Here is an 18,493-nt window from a genome sequence, read left to right as displayed (position 1 = left end):
CTGACATTTACCTAAGGTAGCCAGGTTCAGAAAATAGCAAAATATAGTGAAGACGGTAACTCCTTATAAAGGAATATAGGGACCAGAAACATGCACTTGGTTAACTGTTCTCTGAGATTGAGATTACTTGAGTAAGATTATGGTCCTCTGTTCAGTGCAGAAATTGTTCTACCCCAGAGAGGAGTGAGTACTAAGTCTGGGAGACCAGTGACTTGTATGTAATTTGCCTGTAACTTGAGATATGTATCTTAGGGGCTGAGGCTGCATTCCCTCTTTCAAAAAAGAAAGGGAAAAAAAATGGTAGTTCAGATCAGATTGTAAGGACTCATTTCAAAAACTTAAATAATTCTGGGTAGACTTTTATATTTTCATGGCTGTTTGAGAAAGAAAATGTAGTTGGGAGTGGAGAAGGGGTTCCTTATCTATATAAAAATTAGCTGAGTTGATAATATAGGTCACAAAGGGTCAAGTCATTCATGAAAGGTTAATGGTGATATTACAGGGCAAATGAATAAAAACAAATAAGGAATGAGGAGAGGAATCATCATGGGCAGGTGGTTATATTTATAACTTGTCTAAAGTGGGCTAATAACGTGTCAGTGATAATAGAGACAGAAACTCTCCAAAACATACATTAGAGTGGAAGGTCCTTGAGGGCAGGAGTAGAATCCAATTGGCAGAGTAATCAATAATAGACTGAAAAACTATTTGTTGAATTAATGAATGAATACATAGTATTGGAAATACTTTGTATATTCTCCCCTATCTTAACCCACTCTCAAGATAAGTTCAGAAATTTTATTAGGCTGTCATGAAAGAGTTGATATTTAACAAGGTCACAAAGCAACTAATTTTTATTAATTAGTTACTTTTAATCCCCATTCACATTCCTATTCCTGTCTACACCCATAGGTAAGCATATTTTATTGTCTATTGGACCAATTTTGCATGAAAATGTTAGGAGATGACGTCAGAGAAGTAGTAAGGGACATAATGTATTGGTCTAACAAACCATAGTAAAGGCTTTAGAATCCCAAGCATCAGTGAGCCTGAAAATGTCTAATGGGTAGGAGAGTCTTTGAAATCACAACAACCACCGTATTTTTTTCAGAATGACCAGATGAGACACTTCAGCCAAAGGCTGGAAGCCTAGATATAAGAGCTGGATTTAGGCTATTTGTTAACTGTGATATTTCTGACCAGTATAAATAAAAATAAACTGTGCTTAACTGGACCTTTGTTTTTTGCCTACTGAGCCAGCTTTACCCATCAGTTTACCCCAGTGGGCAGCCTTACCTAAGAGAAGCTTAGGGAGTAGTAGGAAATGTGTTTTTCAGCACACTGAAGACCTTATAGAACATATCTATAAGGTCTCCATTTCCAAAGTGTAGGATTTAAGACACTAAACAAAAATTTTAAATATTAGATAGATTTTCCCTTGTACTAACTGTTCACTGAACTAAGAATTACAGAATTCCTGTGTATTTAATAGCATATGCATAAATCACTTTGCAAAGGAAAGAGATGTTAAAAATTCACATAAGACATATATGGTCTCTAACCAAGTCCTTCCAAGGTGAACCAATTTGCTACACTTACTTGTGAGAATGAGAGAAATCTGATAGTTTGCCTAAAAGATGGGATATTCAGAAAAAGTCATTTTCTTGTCCGTTTATGTCTAAATATTTAAAACTCTGAAGCCATGTTACTAGTAGAACCGAGGGAAATAGCCTAGAATTTTTCTTGTCACTTACAGAGATGACAGACTTACAATATGATGATTCTTTTGAAAACTTCTTACAAAACCTAGAACTTGTCTGGCTCCATTTATCTGGCCAGGATGTATTTCTATGATTTATCCAATGAGATTCTTAGCAGAGCCTTACATTTACTGCATAAGACAATTATATTTATTTTCTCTGCCATGACAAAAACCACTCTATACTGTAAACATAACGTTAAAGACGTTAAAGGTTGCTTTTTTTTTTAGCATGTGAACAGAGTCTGTAAAAGCTTTTTTCAGTTTCATCATGTTGACAAGCTGATTCCATTAAATCACCCACCATCATCATGTTCACTTTTTTTTTTTCTTTTTTGAAAAGTTAGAAAACAGTGATCATCTTAGAGTTTTCAAGGCATTCCCTTTGGAAAAAATAAATCTGGAAAAACATGAGTCTGTTCCTTCAAATGGAAAAAAGGCCCTTCTCTTGAAGCTATTCAGGATAGGGAAGGAGCTCTTGGTCTTTTACCACCGGTAAGACCGGATGTTTTTTAAACATTCTGAGTATAGATCAAACTTCTCTACCTCAGTGTTTATTATGTATTATTTGCTATTTCAAATGGACACTGCAAGAAGTTAAATGAATGACATGAAAGAGATTTGTTCGAGGATTTTTTAGTACTTTGCACCCTCAGATGCAATGCAATTAGATAATATTTTAGGATCACACTGCTGTTTTGAATTAGGGCAGATATACCCTGCTCCTCCCAACACCATGCTTTCCTCACTGAGGGGAAAAAATCGTATGATCATACTGCTGCTGGGTCATTTAAAGCATCGAGTGTATGTGTGAAATGAGGAAAAAAAAAAAAAAAAGCTCAGTATGGGGTTAATTAGCTCTGTGGCGTGGTGGGTGGGTCACTTCCTCAGAACCAAATCATGCAGGAGGAACCATGCATGTGCAGACTGACAAAATTAAAAGAAAGCCCATGAACCTTTAGACTCTAGGACAAAAATTGATTGCCTTTGGAAACAAGAAAGGAACCCTTTCATGCAGTGAGTACTTTGGGCTTCACTGGTCAGAGACGAAGGGACTTCCCTTGAAGTGTCGGCTCAGGCCACTGTCGTGTACTGAAAATGAATCTATGGTTTGAGAGGGACCTGGCAAATCTGGTACTTTTAAAAATTTACCTCTGCTGACACTTTTTAATATCATGTCTTTCTCAATTAGTATACTAGCCTTATTTTTGAGGTCTCATCTTGGAAACAACATAATTTCTTCCCCAAAGTATGGGTGAATCCCTCATATTTTCGTAATTGTGTTTCACGGTATTTCACAGACTGCTGCGGGTTCCCTGCCTGGTGAGATTCGTTCAGCTGTGGTTTGGCCTGAAGGATTCCCACTAGGTTGTTTACAATCTAATCCTTGAAGTGGGAGGTTAAGGAGCAGATAGAAAACATCCTCGATCCCTGGATCATTAATAGGTGAATACAAGAATGCAGATATTTACAAGGAAATCTCACAGGCCAGGATTTCTAGGGCAGAAAGATATTGTGAAAGGCTCCTGGAGCATATGCTGACAAGGAGCCAGTAACCAATGGAAATTATCCATGAGGAAAACACTGACAAATATGTTAATAAAATTTCAGTGCAAACCATTTGGGGTTTCTTATGTTTCTGCCTAAATTACTCTGACTTTAGTAGTAACAGCACTTCATGGAGTATACATAGAGTCACCAAATGTTTATGACTTTTGAGAAGAAGAATGTGTGTGTACAATATATGCATTTATAGGTGTATATCTTTATTTGAAGTAAAACTATATAAGCACAATTGGCTTCTTGAGGTGGGGAGCAAATGACCCCTTTTAGCAGTATACTTGGAAAACTCGAAGCATCTAGGACAAAATTTGCCACCACCACCACCACCACACACACACACACACACACACCAAATACTTTGCTTATTACCTGTGATAAAAACTGAATTTGGATCTTGTACAACAGTTAAGAAAATGCATATTCCCCTAAGTAGAGATATTAAAACAATTAAATGAATATATTTTTAGCAAACTGAGAGCAAGGGTGGGGAGATGGAGAGCTCACTAAAAGTATCCCCAAAGAAGCAGTCCCAGCCACATTTCTTTCTGTTTCTTCAACTGCCTGATGATAGGAATGTGGATGTGGAAATAAATAGGACTAGAAGGTAGGGGAAACAGAGAGTAAATTTTGCTAATTCTAACAACCTATGTTATCAGCTTATTCCACAGCGTTTCAAAATTCAAGTTGCTGGTTAACTTGACACCTTTGCTGTTCCATTCATTCCGTTCATTATGAAACAGCATAAGCAATGGCTACATGCACTAACCATTATCCTAGTTAGGTTGTCAAAGTTAGCTTAATGCCGACTTTATTTTCTGTAGTGACACTGAACAAAACGTTTCTTTTGAAAGGTCTTAGTTAGACCTCTGCCCTCCCAACTCCTGATCACAGTAGTAACCAACCTCAAGAAGTCATTAGTGAAGACTGGAACAATATCCTGTAACAAGTCAGCTATGAAGAAATTGGCATAGTTTGTCTCTTTGATTCATGTTCTTATGGAAATAATGGGTTGCAAAATAAAACTACATTTCTTTCTCTCTCAAATTCATTTTTTCACTGGATCTTCTTTGCAAGTTACATTGGAATGAAGATTTTGTTTTTCTTAACAAAGTTCGAATAACACTCAAAGGCTTTAAAAGCCAAAGTCCATCTTTAGATATAGCTTTCTTCTATAATGTACTGCCAGTTTCTTATGTATGTGTATTTTTACCTTCCTGATGCCTTCGCCTGTTGATTGGTACATGTTAGTGCTTTGCTTATAAGAGTTGGGCAATAGTTCAGTGATCCAGTCCAAATCTGGGCCATAGATAGAATGGACTCATCTTCTATTTAAGAAAAGTGGCAAACTGCTTTAAATGAATTTGGTTCAGACAAGGTCATTGGAGCTGTTCATCTAACCCTGTGCTGTATGTAATGGACGCTTCTGCTGAGCTCCAAAGCTACAAGGTAAACAGACAAAGAAAGCCACTAACTTGCCACCCCTGTTAGACCTTATCTGTGAGTCTGTTATTAGATTTACATTTTTAATCATATGGGGTACATTTTGGTCATTTAAAGGAATTGTTTATTGATTCTCCTGTTGTCTTTGAAGATAGTCCAGGAAATAATAATAGTGAGTTCATATATTACTTTCCGGACCTTTAAAAAACTTTTTATTTAATTGGAAATTGAGTTTATATACATATTCAATATGAGGTTTATGAAATATTCAGCAAATTTCTTAGACATTGAAGAATTGTTAGACTGTTTTACTCTAGCTGATCACTATGTTAAAACTTTATTAAATTCGGGTACATTTTTCCCAATTTTATTTGTGTTACATGCAGTTGGCAAACTGAATCAAAAGTGTAAGAACCATATATTACTATTTTGAATTTAATAACTTACCAACTCTCTATATTGCTTATTTCTCTTTAAACTGTAGAATGTATTTTACTTAACTGTATGGTGATTCTATATAATTTTTAGGGTTAACATTTTATAGAATTTTATGGAATCATACAGAGTTAAACAAGACTAGAAAAGTTATTGAATTCATTCTCCTGACTGGAGGCAGAGCTGCATTTATTTTATCCAAAATAGACGAAGATTTTTCCTATTTTAAGAGAGTCAGGAAGAAAGAAATTTCAGAACTGCTCTTAGCAATCTATTTGATTATTTACCACTTGCATATTTAGAATGTTCATCTTTAAGTCTAAAATTCTGCACTGGACGGTTTAATGTCATTTTGCCCTAGGACAACAATGCTGATCCTTATCCTCTTTGTAACAACTTTTCTTGTAGTCAAAAAAGTATAAAGACACACTTCAGCTCTTTCTTCCCTAAGCTAAATTATCCCAGTTTTTTAAACATTTACTTTTGTTTTTACAGCTCTTTCTATACCTGAGTGGCAAAGGGGACTATTTTTAAAAGCTCTGTCATATATGATACCTCTTAGAGAGGCACTGCATATTTTAATTTCACTGTGCTGATGTGGAAATAGCCACAACTTTTTCATTATATGCTGATGGACAGGGCATTTGTGTTCATTTAACCTTGAGGTTTAAACTTGTTCCCGAAAAAGTAACTGACTCATAGCATTGGCCAGACCCAGGAATAAAGAGCATCAGTTTTCCTAATCTTCAAACTCATCTTGTCCCCACTCCTAAAATGCACTAAAATTAACTTTTCCTTGACCTCTCTCTGGTGCTATTTATTTACTGATTTAACAACTTTCTTCTGTCATCTCTGCCTCCTAAAATAGATGGACAGCATTTATTCAACAAACATTGGTGTGTCGTGCTGTGTTTCACACACTATGCTAGGCTTGGGAGATTCAAGTGTGAACTGTTAGCTGACTCAGGGACATAAATGTCCCAGACCATGTTCAGAGAGGAGCAAATAGTCTGTCACCATATATAAAGAAGTAGTGGTGGGAAAATTTTTCTTAAAACTAGAGAGGTGGGCCCGAGCCAGATTGTGAAAGGTCTTGGAGGCTCTTAAACAAATAGTTGGTAGTGACAAGTCTAAATGATTAGACCACATGATAGCAGTGCCAAACCTTTCCAGCATCCCTTAAGGAGATAAGCTTACTGTAAGTTAAAGGTCCTGGTACATCAATCCATTTGGAATTTATAGAGCTGCAATTTCAGTAGTTTAAGATATAGAAGAGAAGGTTCTTTGGAATCAGATTGTAAAGGATTCCTGAATGTCATCATGCTAAGGAATTGTATCTATTTTAGCAGCAATAAAAAACCATCCTAAATGTATTAAACAAATTCGGTCCTTGCCACCCCTCCCAGCACTACTGCTTTCATTTCATTCTAGTCTCTCAGACCCTATCCCCAAAAGCATCAAGAAGGAACAGGGAGACTCACATGGGGTGGGATGGAGTGTTACATTGTATCTTGGCAATGTCTCAGGCACAGAAGCAGTCCCAGACCTAATTGCTGAACTTTAAAATCTTCTCTCTTTATTGATTATAACCTTATTTCATCATCAAAATTTTGAAGACAGGCTATTTTTTAGGATTGTTATCATAGCATCTTAAGAAAAAGAGACCTCAGTATCACTCTCTTATTGTTCTTCTTGAGATGGATCCAAAATAATATGGGTTTTGGAAAGCAGACCCCAAGATATGTATGACCATTTATGGCATTTATAGTCTCCTTCTTCCTGACCAAAAGCAATGAAAATACATCAAGAATCTGGCCTACAGGAAACCCCAAAGTATCTAGAGAGTGATGGCACAGGTTCTGTATGCACATATAAATACCCTTGCATCTGGCTTTATCTTGTAAACCTTTTGCCAAATAGCAAATAGAGAATTAAAAACTCCAAATTCAGAATGCATGAAATGTCATTAAATCTAGTACAAATTTTTTTGAATCTGTCAGATAAAGGAAATCATGCATCCAGAGTAAAGATGGAATATCAGTTGACAGGCACTTAATTTTGAAAGACATGTAAATCTAAAAATCTAATAGTGCCTCATCCTTTGAAAACACTGGAAACCAGAAAGGTATTAGGAAAATCAATAAGGTAAAAATCATCATCCTACTATTTGGAATGACTCCCACATAAGAATTAATTAATGCAATACTTCTAGAACATTAAAGGGATGTTAAAACATTATCTCTACACATAGAAAACAAACATATAAACCCATCTAACTTTTAGACAGAGTAGTTAAAGAAAAAATATTAGAAATATTAATTAAGATTGGAAATAAGAGGTCATTTCTGTCCTGTTGTCACACCATTTACCCTCTTCAGCTAGAAGGGTAAGTGTTGAACTTTAGTTCATCCAGATTCCTCAGCTCTGTCATCAATGCAGTGACACATTCTAATTTTCTGACTCATTTGTGATGAATAATCTCTCCTTTTTCTATTCACAATGCTGAAAGTAACCAATTTTTGTGTGAGTTATGATTACTTATTTTCCCTTTTTTTATTGCACTATTATTGTTTTCTCTTAACAGAATTTGTCTCACTCTTTATCACCCAGTGTGAATCTCATGTTCAGAAAAGCCCATGGACAGTCATAGTGCCTAGGCTTGGAGTTAGTCAAGAGGAATGAGAGTCTGACGACCCAGATTCCGTTTTTAACCCAGCCAGATACCTCAGCTGGCAAGTGGTTCAGCTTCCTCACCATAAAATGGGTATAATAATAGCTTTCCCTTACCACTGTGAAATATTTAGAATGCAAATCAAGCCAAACCTGTCTCCTTCCAAAGAGAAGCTTAAACTAGCCTGCGTAATCCTGAATGAGCCCAGATTCAAGGGGAAACATAAAGTGGGAAACACCTAAAGGTACTGTAATTTAGTGGTTAAAAATATGTAGACTTTGGAATGGCACACACTTATTCAGATGCCAGCAGCTGTATGATCTGAGCTAAGTTTCCTGATTTCTCAGATTTCCCTTTTTTCTCTAGTAAATTGGAAGTAACAGTATTTTCTCTTGTAGTGGGGATTAAATGATATGCTGTTAACCATGCTTCTCAAACTGTTCCACTTGGGTGATCCTCAAATTAGAGTGAGTGATTCAATACTAAGGGTGCCCGCCAGGACATTGCTTGAAGTCGTCTGCCACAAACAAGACTTTTCAGTGAAGTCTCAGGTTTCACCCAAAAGATATATAGACAAATTTTGCTTTCAGTGCCTCAATATATTCGTTTGTTTCACTCAACCAGAAGTTCCATGAGGACAAGAACAGTATCTGTTTTCTTGTTTGTATAACATCGAATAAATAGTTATTGGATAAATGAATACGTGTGCAAATAAGAGTTTAAATTACTTGCCCACAAGGAATACTGACCCTCCAGGAAGACAGCTATATATTTATTATTTATTTTGTGGCTTTTTCTACTCCCGTTACACTGCTCACATTCCTGGGTATACTCATATCCAAATTTGAGAAGGATTTATTTTTCAAAGTATCTGAAGGACTCAGTAAATAGTGACTCTTATTATCATTATCATCTCTGCTCAGTACTCCTCTACTCCATTGTTGCCAAGGCTTTGTAGACTTTTTTTAAAAAGAAATTATAAAGGACTAGGAAGGTAGGAGTCTGGCAGGCCTCCAAAGAAGCCTGTGTGGCTCTAACCACATACCCTTAACCACTTAGAACTCTCTTTTTTATACATTTGGCTTTAGTTTATAGTGTTTCATTAAAACTCTCTAGAGATGAGTAGCTATGGGATTGAAACAGGGTTTTCTCCCGTCCCTGCCTGGGCCAGGGGTTCCTAACCTGGGATTCATGAATAGCCTTCATAGAGTCTAGGAGTTCCTTGAAACTTGGTGTTTTTGAGAAGTTATCTGGAGGAAGATTTTCATAGGGATCTGTATCATTTCAAAATGTTGAAAACCACTGCTGTAGAACTTTATCTAACTACACTAGAATTGACTTCAAAGTTACAATTAATATTTTTGATTCTTCGAGATTGACACCATATAATAATTTCAACTCATAAATTATATGACGAAGATTAAACTTCACCCCTCATCATCTCCCTCTCTCTGCTCATCCCCCACCCTCCACCCTGATGTTTTAATGTCCTGAATTACTTGGGCTTTACAGTTTTATACTCTGCTAGATATATTTATGCTTTGAACCAAGTGTGCTTAATGCAAATATTTTTAATCCTCTGTGAAACCATTATAGATAATTCTTTGCGTTTCAGATAAAAACAACTTATAGACATATAAGGTGAAGATCACTTAAGTGGAAAGAGCATGTATCAATGAAATAGCAATTTTAATTGAGCAAATATAAATCTATGTAGATTAATACATATTCTCAGAATTACGTAGCAGATTATAATTCAGTCAAGAAGTAGGCATCTTTTGATGCCCATGAACATTTATGAATTGTGTAAGAACTCAGATTAAATCTTTAGCCATAGTGTTAAGTTTGGGATCAATATTATCATTTTTATATTAACATATAAGTACAACAATTATATCCAATAAAAACTTTCCATTTAACTTGGCTTTAATTTGCTTTAGACTGTGACATACACACTGTGATTTTTCTCTCCATTTTGGATTCTTATCATTGACAGCCAGCCTGTGTATCATTTGACATCCAGGAAAGATAGTCTTTCACTCCAGACCTTGGATGTATTAGCCAATTTGGGTACAATTTACAATGATCTCTTTTGAGCACATCAAAAATTTAATTTTGACTAATTTTATTAATAAATGCTCCTTGAAATTTAGAAAAGAAAGTTATGTGCTTAGATATAAGAACATAAACACTAGGTATAGTTTTAAAAGAGCATATTGTTGAGAGTTATTGGGTTTATAACATGCAACAGAAAAATGACCATTGAACATATTTCATAGAAAATTGCTAATAATATTTTCTTCTTCTCCCCAAAGGTTAGAAAAGACAGCAAGTCCAGAAAAGGGAGAGAGAAAGAAAGAAAGAGAGAGGAATGTGGGAAAGGAGGGAGGGAAGGGAAGGAAGAAGGGAGAGAGGGAGGGAGGAAAATGGCAAGAAAATAGGTCCCAGTGCCATAGTCTAATATCCTGGCTTGTAGAGAAGACTAGAATATAGCAAAACTTAGAGTTTTAAAATCTTTGAAGACTAGTCAGTCTTTTATATATATATTTCAAATTTGTATGTACTTTCAATGAATCATACATAATCTAATTATCTTGCTTAAAATTTTCATTAAACTCATCAATTTTGTGAAACAATTTGAAAGCACTGGAGATCTCCAACCTCTCTTGTGTTAGCATGTATAATGATCCAGGCTGGAGATTTTCATCTTAGCTCGTCTTGTCACCATCCTTCACACCTGCATGTACTTGAGCGAGGTTTCACATTGACCACAAAGGGAAATCATTTCTTTGAAGAAATCTCTACAACAGTGCAAGTGTCACAAAAACTTTCCAGGAAGGGAGATGTCTTTAATTGCTGGTTTTCTGCTTTAGCCTTTTCAGTGCAAAGATACTTAATCATGTCCTTCTACTTGATCTCCTTTAGTGAAGTTTGTTTTGCATATTTCTGGAGGCCTTATGTGAAGTTGTTAAAATCTTGGTGTCAGACAGGCAAGATTGAATCAGCCTGTATTAAATCCTTGATATGTTTTAGTGGGCTTGAGGTAGAGGGACCTGCTTTGTTTTCTCAGAATCTTTTTTTTGGTTTATTAATTTCTCATGGGTCTCCCCCTACTTCAGTTTTATCCTTCTAAGAGAAGTTATCAAAACACTGACGGGTCCAGGTGCGGCGGCTCACGCCTGTAATTCCAGCACTTTGGGAGGCCAAGCTGGGTGGATCACCTAAGTTCAGGAGTTCAAGACCAGCCTGGTCAATATGGCAAACCCCATTTCTACTAAAAATACATGGGCATGGTGGCACGCGCCCATAGTTCCAGCTACTCGGGAGGCTAAAGCAGGAGAATCACTTAAACTCAGGAGGCAGAGGTTGCAGTGAGCCGAGATCGTGCCACTGCACTCCAGCCTGGGTAACAGAGGGCGAGTCCGTCTCCAACAACAACAACAACAAAAGCACAATGATGGGCAGACTGGTCCTATAATAGCTTTTTTTGGCCTGTGAATTTTTTTTTTTTTTTTTTTTACGGAGTCTTGTTCTTGTCACCCAGGCTGGAGTGCAGTGGCACAATCGGGGCTCACTGCAACCTCCACCTGCCAGGTTCAAGCAATTCTCCTGCCTCAGCCTTCCGAGTAGCTGGGATTACAGGCACCTGCCACCACGCCCAGCTAGTTTTTGTAGTTTTAGTAGAAACAGGGTTTCACCATGTTGGCCAGGCTGGTCTCGAACTTCTGACCTCAAGTGATCCACCCCCCTGGCCTCCCAAAGTGCTGAGATTTACAGGCACGAGCCACCGTGCCTGGCCTGGCTTGTGATTTAAAGGGTGAAATATCAGATTTTAAACATAGAACAATAAAACTGTTAGGGTCAGCTCCTCCAAAATCTGAAATTTTCATCACCAAACAGTGATGTGTTTGGTGGGACAGATGCTTTGTTTAAAATCACTTTACAGATTATTTTCCACCATAGAAGGGACTTTCTAGGCTGGTAAGAAGGAGTAAAGGCAGTTTTAGAAGGCAAGCCCAGGGCAAACTTAGGACTGAGTTCTTAGCAACACACGAATGTATTGAATTTCTTCATAGGAACTTCTGGACATTAAACATACTAAATATACCTTAAAAGAGACAAAGTTCATCAGGGTTTGACTCATCTTTGTCAAAATTAGCTAAAATTGATCATGTACTATGTAGTAAAGCTTTTACCTATTCTAATCAGTGCTGCCCAATAGAAATTTCTACAATAATAGAAATATTTTCTATCTCTGCTATCCAGTAAGGCAGTCACCAGCCACATGTGGGTATCGAGCACTTGAAATGCAGCTGCCAAGACTGAGGAACTAAATGTTTATCTTTTTATTAAATGTTAAATAATTTAAATTTAAAAAGACAAATGTGGCTAGTGGCTATTGTATTATATGGTAACATAGCTCTACCAAATCCTGTTGAGAGGTGACAATGTGCAAGCAGCCCTCACTCTCAGCGCCTCCTCGGCCTCGGCATCCACGGGGGGGCGCTTGAGGAGCCCTTCAGCCCGCCACAGCACTGTGGGATCCCCTCTCTGGGCTGGCTGAGGCCGGAGCCGCCTCCTTCTGCTTGCGGGGAGGCGTGGAGGGAGAGGCGCCGGCGGGAAACGGGGCTGCGCGCGGCGCTCGCGGGACAGTGTGAGTTCCGGTGGGCGCGGGCTCGGGCTCAGCGAGCCTAGCACACTGAGCAGCTGGCCGACGCCGCCGGCCCAGAGCAGTGAGGGGCTTAGCACCCGGGCCAGCAGCTGCGGAGGTTGTGCAGGGTCCCCCAGCAGTGCCGGCCCGCGGGCGCTGCACTCAAATTCTCACCCGGTTTAGCTGCCTCCCTGCGGGGCAGGGCTGGGATCTGCAGCCCGCCATATCTGAGCTCCTCCTCTACGGTGGGCTCCCGCCCGGCCTGAGGCTCCCGGACGGGCGCCGACCCCCGCTCAGTGGCGCCCGGTTCCATCGACAGCCCAAGGGCTGAGAAGTGCAGGTGCACCTCGGGATTGGCGGGCAGCTCCGCCTGCAGCCCTGGTGCAGGATCTAGTGGGTGAAGCCAGCTGGGCTCCTGAACTGGATAGGGACTTGGAGAACTTTTATATCTAGCCAGAGGATCGTATGTGCACCAATCAGCACTCTGTATCTAGCTAACCTAGTGGGGACTTGGAGAACTTTTCCGTGTAGCATTCTGTGTCTAGCGCAAGGATTGTAGATGCACCAATCAGCACCGTGTCTAGCTCGGGGTTTGTGAATACACCAATTGATACTCTGTATGTAGCTAACCTAGTGGGGACTTGGAGAACTTTTCCGTCTAGCACTCTGTGTCTAGCTCAAGGATTGTAAACACACCAATCAGCACTCTGTCAAAACGGACCAATCAGCTCTCTGTAAAATAGACCAATCAGCTCTCTGTAAAATGGACCAATCAGCAGGATGTGGGTGGGGTCAGATAAGGGAATAAAAGCAGGCTGCCTGAGCCAGCAGTGGAAACTCGTTAGAGTGTGCTTCGGCGTTGAGGAGTCTTTGTTCTTTCGCGCTTTGCAATAAATCTTGCTGCTGCTCACTGTTTGGGTCCACGCTGCCTTTAAGAGCTGTAACACTCACCGCGAGGGTCCGCGGGTTCATTCTTGAGGTCAGTGATACCGAGAACCCACGAATTCCAGACGCACTGTATGATAATTAGAATAAAATTGACAAAGAAAGGTCTTTGCACTCCTTGTGCTGGGAAGTACTGTCTTGGTCATTGTAGCTGGGGGTGTTTTATAAAGTTTTTGTGAAGCTGGATCTCCTTTATTTTAAGGCGAGAAGTGACAAAATAGGCTCCTTTAGGAACAACCAGTCTCATCTATACCTAGATTTACTTTCTTCCCGCTATATCATTTTGCTTTTATATGTCGGTTTTGCATAATATATAGATTTGCTTTTAATTCCTTATTTTTTCTTTGGTTTTCAGATCTTTGACCATCAGTCTGTGACTTGCCCCTTCTCTTTACGTAAGTAAGAGTGATTTATTTACCTTTAAAAAAAAAGTGTTGGGTTTAGAAAATTGTGGTCTTCATTGGCATATTTCCTAGTTGATTTTGTTGTGGTTTCTGGTGCTTTTATAGTGTGTATTAGTTTCTTTTGCGTTTGGAGTCTATGCTGTTGGTGGTTGCTAACCATGAGGGTGCAGAGAATACCAGCAGCCCAGACACCGTACTTTTATAAAGGCTGCCCTTTACTTGGCTGCAGCTGCTGTTTGCAAAAGTCACTGCTCTTTTAAAGTATAGCTTGTATTATTCAGCCAAATACCAGCAACAGTTGGGCTTTTGCTCCCCTGTCAATCATTGAGCAATTACGTATTCTTCAGTTATGTACCCATCCCTACATCCAGTAGTTTTTAATTTTAACTTCTAGATCAGAGCTTTCATTTATTGACAAAATCTCTAATATCCCTTTATAAGAAGTACAAGACTGTAAAGTAAATAGGCTAAACTTTTGTGCAAAATTTTGAAGTCTACAGGAGAAAAAAAACAGAAATCCCAGATTCACATGTGCCAGAAGGTTTATAAAGGTACCACTCTTTTTTAGAAAAGATGGAAAGGCATTTGGGGGAAAAAAAGACCACTTGATTTTATATGGAAAAAAGGGGAACGTTAATTATTTAAAGTTCAAACCAGGCTGCGCTGAATGGGTTTAAATAAATTTCATTTTGAACTGCTTGAAAGAGATTCTAGGCCAGTGAACGGAAATAATCAAAATCACTTATAAGAGACACCACCCAAGAGATCCTACAGGTAGTGATAGTCACCTAATGTGATAAATAGTTATCGGTATCCTCTGGCTGCTTCCCACTCTCAGGTGAGCACTGTCCCTTATTCACATTATATATTGCTTCACTGACTCCTCACTCCAAGGTACTTCTTGTATTATAATCATTTGCACAGAATGGAGGTTCCCATGGCTATTTTGTTTGTGCATGCCTTCCACTAACATTCCTAGAAGATAGTGGCAAATATATTTAGGGAGGCAGAATCCTCCAAAGGATGCTAAGGCTAAAGTGTAACGTGACAGTTTATTTGACAGAGAAAGGCGATTGATTAAACTCCCCAAAGACTGGAGCTGTGTATAATGCATTTATACAACAGGGGTGGGTCCTACCTGCCCCTGACAAGTCTTGTTATTCTCTATTTCAGTGTTGATAGAGTGGGTCTGTTAATGCTTTGGAGGATGTCAATATGCGGTGCTTATGGTTACCACTTTATATCTGCACAGCCCTCCCCTCAGTTACCTAGCACTGCATATTTCTAGTCCTCTGACTGGCAAATCATTTTTGTTACAGTTCTTTTGTGTAAAAACAGTTCACATAATAGCTCTGTGTTAGACAAGGCATTAATCCTCACATCACCGGGATGAGTCAGCACAGTGCACTCCTGCCCGCACGGCTCAGCTATTGTGACGTCAGTGCTATAGGGCGAGCCTCAGACACAAGCAGTACAGGGGACCTGTGTCACCAATTAGGAATCAAGGGGGAGACTTTTGAGATAAAAAGTGTTATTGAAAGCCTGTCTCTGGCTCATAGGAAAATGCAAATCTGATTCTATGCTACATCAATCATCAGTCGCGTAGCTTCTAGAAATATACCATTTTTTAACTACACATAAGGCTGGGGGAGTGACCTGTAATGAGCAGAGAATCCGTTCATATACCCATGACCTTGTCCCATCCCTGGGCCAGGCTTCATGTTTACTTGGCTTGTTCCAAATCTTGAAGCTGCCGTCATATCAGCAGGGTGACCGGGCTTATGACAGTCCTACTGTCCTCAAGTACCCCACAAACACAGTTGATGGTTGATGGCTCCAGGGTGGTGCCGCAGAGGCCCAACAAAAGGAAAAGAAATGTCCAGTATCCCTTGAGAACAGATCAGAACATTATCTCCCCAGTGCTTTGACTCCAAGTGCCTCTTCAATGGCCTCCTCTAAACAGGTACAGAATTCTGCTTGTTCGATCTTCTCTTCTTAGCAGTGCATTTAGTCCAGTATCACAATCTGTATTTGACCTGGATTTCAATAGGAACTGAAAAGCTGTCAGATGCTCTCCCAAGAATTTTCCATTCCATTACTGTTTAGCAGAAGCAAAGAGGAACGCTCCATAATCTGCCATGCTACCTTGAAGCAGGTAGCACAGACTTACCTTATTTGGGAAACCTGGATCTTATGAGTTAGGTATGTCTACGATTCAGATTCAGATGTATTCTCAGGGCAATATATTTCTGTATTGAATATGAAGTCTTGAAAAGTGTGTTAATTTACAGCCTTAGTGGCATTCTCTGTTAAAAAGACCTTCCTCCATCACAGAATTTATCCCTCACTCTTACTGTCACCTCAGCCAGTCACCAGCCCCTGCCATGCCCATCAGAAAGTGCCTTACTGCTGGGATCTTCTGCCTTCATTAGATTGCTAATGGGCTCCTACTATGCTTATAAAAGCTAACACTACTACTTGGCTTCGTTTTGATTAATTATCATGCACAGCTCTTTATTTAGTTTTCATTCAACAAACATTTATGGAAAGCTAGTCACTATGCTTGGTTGTGGAAACTCTGAGATAAATAAGAAATGCTTTCTTTTGTTAGGAATCTCAGTCTGATAGGGGAAATAAATAAGTGAATAAAGACTATAGCATATGATAGACACTGAAATGCAGGTGTATACAAGACATAGTAAGAGGAATGAAGAAGGAGTGCCTATTTGCATGTGGTAAGGTGCCCAGGCTGGGTCTTAAAGTCAGAAGAATAAATTGCAGTTTACCAGGTAGATATGGAAGAGCAAAAAGAAAAGGGGATCATAATCAAGAAAAATGTAAGAGCATTTACAAAATCAGGAGACATTAAGTAACAACGAGATCCAGAGGAGTGAATAGTTCGGTGTGGTTGAAACATGGTAGTTGAAAGAGTACTATGAGATTGGGCTGGAAAGTAGGCAGGGGACCTTGCCTACCATACGGAGGACCTTGTATGGCATGCATAGGAGTTTGGACTTGATCCTGCAGGCTCAAGGAGGCTTTGAAGAATTGTAAACAGATGTATGTTTTAGAAAGAGCACTTGGTGAAAGTGAAGAGGCTGGCCAGAATAGGGAGACCAGGTCAAAGGTAAAAGCCAAAGGCCTGAACTGTGCTGTAGGGGTGGGATGGAGGGGAGAGGCTATTTGGTAGTGTCGAAATAGACATTAACCTTTGTGTAATTCCAGCATATCTTGGCCTATTACATAATCTTTGCCTTCTAGGAGAAAGGCTGATACATTGTGTGGAGTCAAATTTCAGACCAAAATACATCCTTATGGAATCTTCAGCAAAGACCTCAATTTGAATATGACCTCACTTTGAGCTACTGCCCGCTGGTCGCCAGGCTCGCATACCTCCTACTGCCCATAGTGGGTGTGGGGGAAGAGCAGGCAGATAAGGAGAAGACATTCCCAGTGTCCTGTTTTTCTCTTCTTTCACCTGGAAATGAAACAGTTTCTAAATAATGCCCCCCTAAAGTCAATCAATGCCCCAATTTCCTATCATTTTCTCATTGCTCCCTTTTTCTAAGCAAAATTTCCAAACCATTGAACTGAATTGCAACTTATGCACAGCCGGGTGTTGAAACAATTCAGTGTATTCATTCCTTCTCTCTGAATTAGAGTTCACCATAAGTGTGCTTTTCTCTTGTTCACTTTGGGCTGCCAGGACAATTTAAAGGAAATTTTCAACAGCTTATGTTTCATGTACTATGTTCTCTTTTGCAAATGGGAGGATATGCGTGGGTGTGTTTAAGCCTTCTCTATATTGCTTTCTGGAGAAAGGTTTGGGAAGATGAACAAGACGATGAGTGGGGACCTATTGAAAGCCCAGGTCCCCCAGTGACCTGAGTGCAGAACGTAGGCTGGTGATCAGATGGTCAATTATGTGTTTGTCAAAACACAGTGGGCTGCATTCCAGGCTGCCAGCTTTGGAAGCCCAGCTTCTGCCAACCAAATGTCATCTGGGAACATGCAACACTGGGCACTGTGAAGGAGTTTGAAATAGACCATGCCACAGCCAACCTACTGCCAGTCTTATAGCACCAATATGGCATGCACAGCCGGGCCCCATGTTTCAGAGCTCAGGAATTCACTGTACTAAATTCAAGAGGTCAGATGGGTTCATGTTTTCAAAGCCTATGTTCTCTGCTTTGAACACTGTGACTTGCTCCTCAGCAATTTCCAAGGGATTTTTCCAGTCACATCTCTGTGGAAACCATTCTTTTTGTGATGGTTATAAGATTCTTGTAAATGTCCCAGAGGATAGGAAAAAAATAAAATAAACTTGCTCTGACAATGACTGTGATTTCAACAGAGGGATTCCAACTCTTAGGAAACTACATTAAAGGTGCATAGCTTTTAAAATATCAGGAACCACCTTGGCAACTTATAAAAAGCAGAAGGGCTTTGCCTATTTTATAAAGTGATTTGCATATACCTGCATAAATAATGTCCCCACCTGTACTTTTATGCATTTAGGTTGAATAAATTAAATTTTGTGATCTTTAAAATATTCCCTGTCTTAAATTGCTCAGACACCATTTTCAGGACCCTTCCTCCTCATTTCTTTTTCTAGTGATAAGAGT

General features: G+C 39.3%; 1 protein-coding gene across 5 annotated transcripts in view; it reads left to right on the top strand.

The window, feature by feature from the left end:
* ZBTB20 (zinc finger and BTB domain containing 20) overlaps positions 1–18,493 on the top strand; it is an 816,082-nt gene that overhangs the window by 630,484 nt on the left and 167,105 nt on the right. For all 5 annotated transcript variants that reach the window (XM_011940600.1, XM_011940601.1, XM_011940602.1 and 2 more), the window contains one exon: positions 13,820–13,859. The gene's annotated coding sequence lies outside the window, so the exon portion shown is untranslated. The remainder of the gene's footprint in view (positions 1–13,819; positions 13,860–18,493) is intronic.

Source organism: Colobus angolensis, unplaced genomic scaffold (genome assembly GCF_000951035.1).
Source record: "Colobus angolensis palliatus isolate OR3802 unplaced genomic scaffold, Cang.pa_1.0 Scaffold190, whole genome shotgun sequence".
NCBI classification, from domain to species: domain Eukaryota; kingdom Metazoa; phylum Chordata; class Mammalia; order Primates; family Cercopithecidae; genus Colobus; species Colobus angolensis.
This window is presented reverse-complemented; position numbering and strand designations above follow the sequence as displayed.